We start from the raw sequence: 9,759 nt of genomic DNA on the forward strand, positions 1-9,759 counted from the left end.
GCCAAGGAGAAGATACTTTACAACAATAGCCCTCATCCCAGCCTGTGTAGCATCACAAGCCAGGCTAGCAGGTCTTTGTCCCTGACTCCCTGATTCTAAATAGGTGATGCCTGGACTTTGCTTTGGGTCCAGTGGAGAGGCAGAACATCATGGCAGGAGCACACTAGGTAGAGCAGTATTGTTTAATCTCATGACAGCTAGCAAGCAGAGAGAAAGAGAGAGAGAAAGACAGAAAGAGACAGACAGACAGACAGACAGCAAGAGAGAGAGAGGAGAGAGAGATGCTGGGGTTCCAAAATCTCCCTCATGGACATGTACCAATAGCCTAACTTCTTTACACTAAAGTTTATCACCTAAAGACTGCACTGCCTCAATAGGGTCATAGTGAGGACCAAGTCTTCAACCCATGTGTGTTCAAGGGACATTGAAGAGCCCAACTCTAACATCTTCCTTTTGTTACTTGCAAAAACAAAGCAATGGAGTATTTCCTTCTGCATATGGAAGGTCCGTAGGATTTTCATTACTTTATTACCCAGTTACAGAGAGTTTCTAACTTGGCTCTGATCTAAGATAGCAATTATAGATATCTTAATGTTTTCAATTCATTCTCCAGTGAGTTGGCAGCCTCCCTATGTGTGGAGACTGGCCCAAGGAGCCTTGTTTTGTTTTGTTTTTTTCTTCCTAATATTTGGTGTGAAATTGAACTCAGGATATTAGAATCTTCATCCCTGAGGACTGTGTTTTGATAATGGGAGTAATCTTTACCCAAAATAAAGGACTGTTTTTGCTTCATTTGAAAGATGACTTTTAAAAACTTTTTTTTTAATTTGAGAGGAAAAGCAACATGAACCATAGGTTAAGAAGATAAACATGAAAGTTACACTTAAAGAAATGAATAATTTAATGGTCTCCAGGAGGGTTTGGAGATAACCAACATTTCAGCCAAGGAGACATTTCAGTCAAGAAACTAAGGGTGACAGAACCCAGGAATTAAGCAAAATTGGGATAGAATTTAAAAAATAACAAATGCTGGCCAGGCTCTGATGAAAACCCTCCTACACTGTTTGTGAGAATGTAAAGTAGTACAACCAACATGGAAATAAGTAAGGAGATTTATCAAAGAACTAAAATTAGAAATTCCCTACAACCCAGTTATCCCCTTTCTAGGTATCTTTCCCAAAAAAGCGTGAGACATCATAGTAATGCAATATATGCACACCAATGTTTATAGCAGCATAATTCATAATAGCTAAATCCTGGAAACAGACTGTTAAACCCATCAACAGATGAGTGCATAAAGAAAATATAGTATGTATATATAATGGAAATAAAAAGGACAAAAAAGACATTTATAGGAAATGATGCATTTGAAAAAGATAATGTTGAATGAATTAACTGAACAAACAGGCTAAATAGTATATGGTATCTCTCAGTTGAGTAAAGCAAAGACAAAGAGATTAATAGAGGATGGATAGAAGGAAACAAAGGATGGGTCTGGTACCAGAGACCAAGGTGAGGGCTAAGGGAGGAGGAGAGAAAATAAGTAGAATAAACATATACTACGGACAGAAACCTAACAACTTTATATGCCATAAACATGAGCTAAGATTAATATCAGTAAGAATGAAAATGGGAAAAGGGAAATTGGTGGAGGAGGGAGGTAGGGGAAGGGGTGTGGAAGTAGATTACAAAAAAGAAGCAAAATGTATTATGTACATATACCCATTCTCAAGGATGCACTAATTTTAAAAGCCAGAACATGACTACTCTTTTGGGATATGTCATACCTCAGGGAAATATTTGCTGTAAAAAATACTCTACTACATCAACATCCAGAAACAGAGATCAGCCAATGACCCATTTTTGCAAATAAAGTTTTACTGTAACAGCACCACACTCACAAGGACTGTGTATCTTACAAAGTCAAAGATATTTACTCTCCAGCCCTGTACAGATAAAAGTTTGCTGACTCTTAGTCAAGGATGCGGAGCCCTGTAGGACACCACAGGACACTGTGGGACTCCTCAGCAAAAGAATGCTTTTTTGGTGAAGAATATTTTAAATGTGGAAGCCCATGAAAAAGATAACAGGGGTGATGCACAGAGGGCTAGGAGTCATAGAGCTCAACAACTCAGCCTTGCCTTTGGTCACCTACCTGAGTAGCATCTCTAGAACTCAAGGTGCCACGGATGTTAGTTTGAAACTCACTTCGGAGCACAAGCTTCCTGAAGTCAGGACACTGCTTTAATTTCTTATGTGTGCATGTAGTGACTGTCACATAAAGCACATTCAAGACAGGGATAATGGTGTAGAGTGCTTCCAGCAATAACCCAAATCACCATGGCCACCCTCAAATTTCTCATGGCTTCTGCCTTTCTCATTTGCCTCAATTTACCTCACCAACTCCTCTGCCAAACACCCATGTCCCTGTCTGACTTGAACACTGTTTCTCTGCTGAAATTGTCACCAATGTCGCCACTGATACCCTTAACTACTGCAGTCTATGAATATGCTCTGCTTCTTACCTGCAGGTCACGAAGGCTTCCGGAGGGGCCTCCTTACCTTTTTATTTCCTCCTTTTTACCCTCTTGGCTTCTTAAAACAAAACTAAACCATGGTTTGTTTGTTTATTTGTTTGCTTTTTAAGTTTCTTTGGTGGTGTCAAGAATCAAACCCAGGATCTCATGAATGCTAAGGTAGCCCTCTAACACTAAGCTATATGCCCAGTCCAGAGTTTTATTTCATTTGTAACTAATCAATAAATAATAATTGGATATATTTGTAACACAATGTGATGTTTTTATACAAAGCTCATTGTGGGATGGTCGAATCAGATTACTTAATTTACCTGCCCACCTCAAGTATTGTTTTGTGTGTGTGTGATGAAAGCTTCTACCATTCACTCTTTTAGCTGTATTGAAATATACAATAATACTTTATTATTAACTATAGGTACCATGCTCTGTGGTGCAGAAGCTATTCCTCCTGTTGAATGGAAACTTTGTACCTATTGATCAATTTGACCTTTTTCAAATCCCTTCCCCCTCCCAATCTCTGGTAACAATTATTCTACACGGTGGATAAGGCACTTATCCAAGGAATTCAAACTCCCATTAACAAAGTAAAACAACCTTGCTTAAAAACATTAAGGGCAAAAGACCTGAATACATATTTCTCAAAAGAAGACATACAACTGGCTAACACGTGCATGAAAAACTGTTCAATATAACTAATCTTCAGAGAAATGCAAATTAAAACATGATGAGATATTACCCTACATCTCTCACATCAGCTAGTATCAAAAGATCAGGGAGAGCTGATCATGGTGGTGCATGGTTGCAACCCTTGGTACTCAAGAGACTGAGACACAGGTTAGAGGCCAGTCTGGGCACTTTAGCTAGACTTTATCTCAAAATTTAAAAAAAAAATTGAAAGAGCTAAGGATGTAAACTCTTGCACACTGTTGGTGGCACTGTAAATTAATATACCTATATTGTAAAGAAGTATGGAGATCCTGCTAAACATCAAAAATAGAATTTCTGTATGATGCAGAAATTCCACGTCTAAGTGTATGTCCAAAGGAATTAAAATTAGTACGCTGAAAAGACATCTGTGCTCCCATACTGCAACATCATTCACAGTAACCAAGAAACAGCCAATGTGTCCAGAGACAGACGAGTGCACTAAATACATATTTAGTATATGTTTTAGAGAACACATTTGATATACCAAAGAATACTATTCAGCCTTTGAAAACCAATAAATTCTGTTGTTTGTGACATGGATGGATACAGAAGACATTATGCTAAGTGAAAAAAGCCAAGAACAGAGTGATAAATACAGTACCACATGATCTCACGTACAGGTGAAATTTAAAAATTCAAACCTCTTGGCTTCTTGTTGCCTCAAGATCTCCTGGTTACTCTTTCTTGTCTCTGTCTCTGTCTCTGTCTCTCTCTCTCTCTCTCTCTCTCTCTCTCTCTCTCTCTATCTCTCTCTCTCTCCCTCTCCTTCTCTCTCCCTCTCTCTTGTGTGCTTTCCCATGTCTTTGAGTTCCAATTTTCCTGACCCTTCCTTAAATGAAAGTGTACTTCAATTAAACCACTGACACTGTCTCTCATCTATACCTGAATGCTGAGTGCTCACAGATCTCAATATAAATCAAGTTTGCCTCTTAAGGTTCAGGTTCATTTATTTAACTTTCTGCTCTTCCTAGCTCTCCAAACTTAGCCTGCTTCAACCTAAACTCACTGTGTTTTTCATAGCTGTTTCTTCTAGGGAGGGACTAGTGAAGCCTGGTTTTACTCTTTCAAAGAACCAACTGTTGTTCAATTCATTAATTATTTGTATTGTTTTTGTAGTGCCAAGTGCATTAATTTCTGATCAGATCTTTATAATTTCTTCCCTTCTAGGGGTTTTGGGCTTGATCTGCTCTTCCTTTTATAGAGGACTGAGGTACAGCATTAGGTTGTTTATTTGTGCTCATTCTGTTTTCCTGATATAAGAAATCACTATTATAAATTTCCCTATTAGGACTGCTTTCATTGTGTCCCACAGATTCTGGTATGTTGTATCTGAATTTTCATTTCATTGTAGATATTATTTAATCTCTTTTTCAATTTAATCTGTGACCCACTGATTGTTCAGGAATGTCTTATTTAATTTCCATGTGTTTATAGAGTTTTTGTGATTTCTTTTGTCATTAATTTCCAATTTCACTGTGCCATGATCAGATAATATGCTTGGGATAATTGCAACTCCTTTGCATTTACTTAAGCCTGTTCTACCACCTAATAGATGGTCTGTTTTAGAGAACTTCCCATGTGCTGAGAAGAATGTGTATTCTGATGTTGGGTGGAACACTGTAAACATCTACTAAGTCCATTGGTTCACAGGTTTGGTTCAGCTCTGTTATTTCTTTGCTGATTTTTTATCTAGTCGATATGTTTCTTTGGGACAGTGGTTTATTAAGATCCCTTGTTACAACTCTGCTATTATTTGATTTTTCATGTTTAGTAATATTTGCCTTATATTAGTTAGGTGCTCCCATATTTGGTGCCTACATATTTATGATTGTTATCTTTTCCTCTTGAATTTTTCCCTTTACAAGTATGTAATAACCTTCTTTATCTCTTTTGATTATTCTTGGTTTGAGGTTTACATTGTCTGCAAACCCAAGAGTGGCTTCTGCTGTTTTCTGGATTCCTGTTACATGAAGTATTGTTTTCCACCCTTTGATTTTCAGTCCATGAGTTTCTTTTTGAGTTAAATGCATTTCTATTAAACAACATATTGTTGGATCTTGTTTCTTAATCCATTCTTCCAATCTGCTTCTTTTCATTGTTGAGTTGAGGCTATTTACGTTGATAACTGATATGCATTGGATTATCTTTGTCATGTTATTTTCTTGTTGTTGATTCCCTGTTTTTCCCCTGCTATTTAATTGTTTGCCTTGCCTGGTGCTTTGTTTGTGCTGTTATTCTTGGAACTATGGTAATTTTTATCTCTGCCTATAATATCCTTCAGTATTCTTTGTGGGGTTGCCTTGATGATCATGAATTTCTTCAGTTGTTCTTTGTCATAGAAGTATCATATTTCTTCATTAATTCTGAACGATAGTTTTGCAACATACATCAGTCTGGGTTGAAAGTTGTTTTCTTTCAGGACTTGAAATACTTTACTGCAAACTTTTCTTGAGAGTGTATGTTGAGAAATCTGCCATGATTCTGATGAGCTTTTCTTTATAGGTGATCTGTTTCTTTTCTCTAATAGCTTTTAATATTTTGTTCTTATACTGCATTTCTGAGATCTCAATTCTTTTATGTATGGATATAGATTTATTTTGGTCATGGCTAATTGCAGTTTATATGCCTCATTTATCTGAATGTCAGATTCTGTTCTTATGTTTGAGAAATTATCTGCTATTATTTCTTCAAATAGTCCTTTTATGCCATTTATGTTGACTCTTGCTTTCTTTCCTTGACCCCTATCAGTCTTACATTGTTTTCCTTTGTGTCATCTTACAGCTGTTGAATTGTTATTTCTTGATCTCTTGTTATTTTTAAGATATCTTTCCTTTCACAATTGCTAGCTCAATCCTGTCTTCAATGTTTGAAAGTGTATCTTCAGTTTCATTCAAGTGGTTTTGCCAGTTTTCAATAGAATGTCTAATTTCCTGGATATCTGTTTGAATAATCCATTTTATGAATTCTGTTTAATTCCTATATTGATTATTCATGGTTTCCATCTTTTTCCTATCATCTATTTTATTCTACCTCTACTCTGGGTTTGCTAATCAATTCCTTTATGAATGTTGACATTTCCTTTTTTGCCTGAGAGATTTCTGATCTGATTTCTTCTATAGCCTCATGGATTTGTTTCTTTACTTTCATTGCTATCATTTGAGAAATTTCAGGTGTGTGTCTCCCATTTTCCTCTATCTCTTTGTCTCCTGGACTTGTCCTAGGTGGGCTGGAGATCTGAGATTGCATCTTGCTTCTATGTCTTGTCATTTTCTATTTCAAAGATTTTTATTTTGCTTCCTCTGTTGATCTTTGTAAGTTTTTATGTAGTAGGCAGATATATCACTAGTATCAAGTCCTCTCTACGAAAAGTCTTTTCGTCAAGGATGCCTTCTGTTATTAGGAGTTTCTTGGTTTGTGTCTGTTCCAAGATCCTACTTTCACAGTTAATAAACAGTGAGATATTGGTACATTTTGGCTCAGTTCTTTGGTGCTGGACCTTGGTGAGGTTATTACACAGAGATTTGCAGTGTTGTTACAGAAGGGAAACAACTGTTTACAACATATATGACATCCAAGCTAAAGTAGTATAATTAGCAATAACAATAGCATCAAGCACCGATTAGAAACTAACAAACTGTGGTGGCTATTAATTTTGTACCTTGAACCATAGGAGCAAAATCTACAATTATACAACAGAACTGATTGTAATTAGGACCTGGTATTTAAGGTGTTTTCCCTTTGTAGGGTGGTTTTATTCTGTGGTGGGGTGATTTAAGGATAGTAGATAAAGCAAAGATAAGTGAAAAGAAAGTACAAGTGAGGCTGGAGGGCAAAAGATGATCACACAAACTTTGGGAGACTAGAGGAGAGGTCAGAAGAGAAAGAATGAAAGAGTAAGCGAGGGATTATCTGAAGTTGGTATCTGGTTTGGCGGATGGGGTTAGTTTTCTGTGGCTGGATTTCTCCCCAACTATTTAGAAAAGAGAGGAGAGAGAGAGAGAGAGAGAGAGAGAGAGAGAGAGAGAGAGAGAGAGAGAGACAGAGAGAGAGACAGAGAGAGAGACAGAGACAGAGAGACAGAGACAGAGACAGAGAAAGAGAGAGAGAGAGAGAGAGAGAGAGAGAGAGCAGGGCAGCCCTACCCACCTGCTTCTATTCCATGTGTCTTTGCCCCCAAGCACTATGCTCGTTCACCTAACTTACAGCCTGTTGGCTTGTATTTTTGTTGTTGCTTCAGACTTTTCTCACCACTAGCCCATCTGTCCATCTTGTGTACCCTAATTGGGACCCTATCTTGTCACTGGCATTCCCGCTGGTCTCTGGATCTTCTGGAGTGATTCACCTCAGTCATGGCAGCAGTGAGGGAAGGGGCTATTCTCTGAGCTTTCCAGGGAGGTTCACCTGATTTGCAGAGTCAGCCATGGCAATGGGAGGGGCCCACATCATTCACCTGGGTTACATAATACCTTATGGCATTACAGTGTAGTGTAACCATGTACTATGTGCCAAGCACTGTGCTCTGTTGCACCTCCATGAATCTTTACAAGAATCCCAAGAGGCAGATAGAATGGTTCGCCATCCTATCTGAGGTTTGAGAGGATCCTGAGCTTTTCCAAGCCACAAGGCTCTCTATCTGTTTGATGAGGTCATGACCCATGGTTACCTATTTCAGCTTCTCCTCATCATTCTTTCTCCTTGCTATATCCTAATATAATACCAAACCTGGCTAAGGTAAAACATTGAATTGGGAATTTGCAGTCACTGCCTTCCATTGCTCCTTGAAAACTTTGGGAATCCTGATGTTGACTTGGAGTTGGATGACAGGGCTCTCCCTGCAGCTGGTTCATTCACTCAACAATTATATATGCAACAACTTTATTTTTCCCCAACATTTATACCATGAGTAAAGAATTTTGTTGAAGGCAAACCAGTTCTTAATGAGACATGATCGCTTTAGAGAAAGCTAAAAAATCAATAGGTGATTGAAATATCCTGGGGTAATCGCTATGGTGGGAAAAGTGTAAATTTCTATGGGGAGGTTTAATCCAAACTTGGAGGAATTAGGAGAGCTTTCCTGGAGGCCTGTAGAATAGCAGGCAATAAACTATGAAAAGAAGCAAGGTGAAAAAAGAGGCCCAAAGCAACCCAACACAGTGGTGTAGACAAGAAGAGACTATTACATTCAGCCTCTTGACAGTTCACTGGTTTCACAAGATGACCACTGCATGGTTCTCTCCAAAGAGTTCTCTGCTGGATACAGAGACTGATTTCCTCAACACTGGCCTATTTACAAACACCTCTATTAACCAGCAGTAAGATTTACTAAGTATTTACCACACAGAAAGCACCAGGGCAGAGTCATTAAGGGGAATTTCAAGAACAGAGACCCTGCTTCTAACCTCCATGAGTTCTGAGTACAGGGCTAGAGAAGTCTCAGAGGAGAAGGAAAAGAACTAATAATATCAGCTTTTAAAGTAAGAGAAAGAAAAATACCATAATGAAATAGCAAGGCTTTGGAGTGAGACCCCAGCTCCACCACTTACCCGCAGAAAAACTTTGCATGAATTACTTAGCCTTTTTGAAGTTGGGTTCCCCACCTATAAAATTGGAATAATAAAAGGTCCTGTCAAGGCTGTTGCAATTATTAACCTGGTGATGCATGCAGAGCATTTAGCACACTGCTCAGCACAGAGCAAGCTCATAATAAATGTTTTAGCCATTATATTATTATAATTAATTCACTGCATAAATGTTTGAATGCCTGTTCTCTGATGCCTTTTGGGTATTTTATTTCAGTCCCTTCTGGTTTCATGCCACATCATCCCTTGCCCTGGGTCCTCTCTCAATTTTGCCCACATTGGATACTTCTGTCTGGTCATGGTCACCTTGCCAAACAAGCACCAACTTCAAGCTCTGGGAAGCTGGTTGTTCTGCTCATAAGTCTTGGGTAGCACACCAAATCTTCCTGGACTCCATCTCACTGCAAGTGGGCTTGGAAGGTGATGAGTAGCTAATTTCAAGGCCACTGTTAGCAGGCTGTGCAGGTGAAAGTGATGAGTCAAGAGCTGGCAATTTGGAAGTAGAGCCTGAAGAGAAAACATATGCCGAACCAGATCTAAGGATCCTTCCCAGAGGACAAGGCCAGACCTTAAACAAAAGCCTTGGGGTTGGAAGAGCAAATATTCCCACACAAGTGGTAACACATTGCCAGGGCTACTTAGACCTGTTTAACCAAGACAGAAACAACTGACTGAGACCCAAAGGGCCTGGGGTTGCAGCCCTTAACTCTGCTTCAGTCTGAAGTCTGCTGTTCTGTCTTGAAGATACAAGTTTTCCATCCTACCCCACAGTATTCAAACAAGATTTTAAATTAGCTTTGGGTGAAACTGACTCAATAGCACAGCAGGTAGCATTCAGCCTATGGTTTCACAGGGACAAAAGACCCTGGCATGTATAGGGAGCTCCCCATTTAGCTTTGCAAGGAGACTGGCAGCTGATGAACAGAGAAGCCTTA

The sequence above is a fragment of the Cavia porcellus genome, unplaced genomic scaffold, assembly GCF_034190915.1.
Source record: "Cavia porcellus strain 051 isolate PalLab524CR breed Dunkin Hartley unplaced genomic scaffold, mCavPor4.1 scaffold_19, whole genome shotgun sequence".
NCBI classification, from domain to species: Eukaryota; Metazoa; Chordata; class Mammalia; order Rodentia; family Caviidae; genus Cavia; species Cavia porcellus.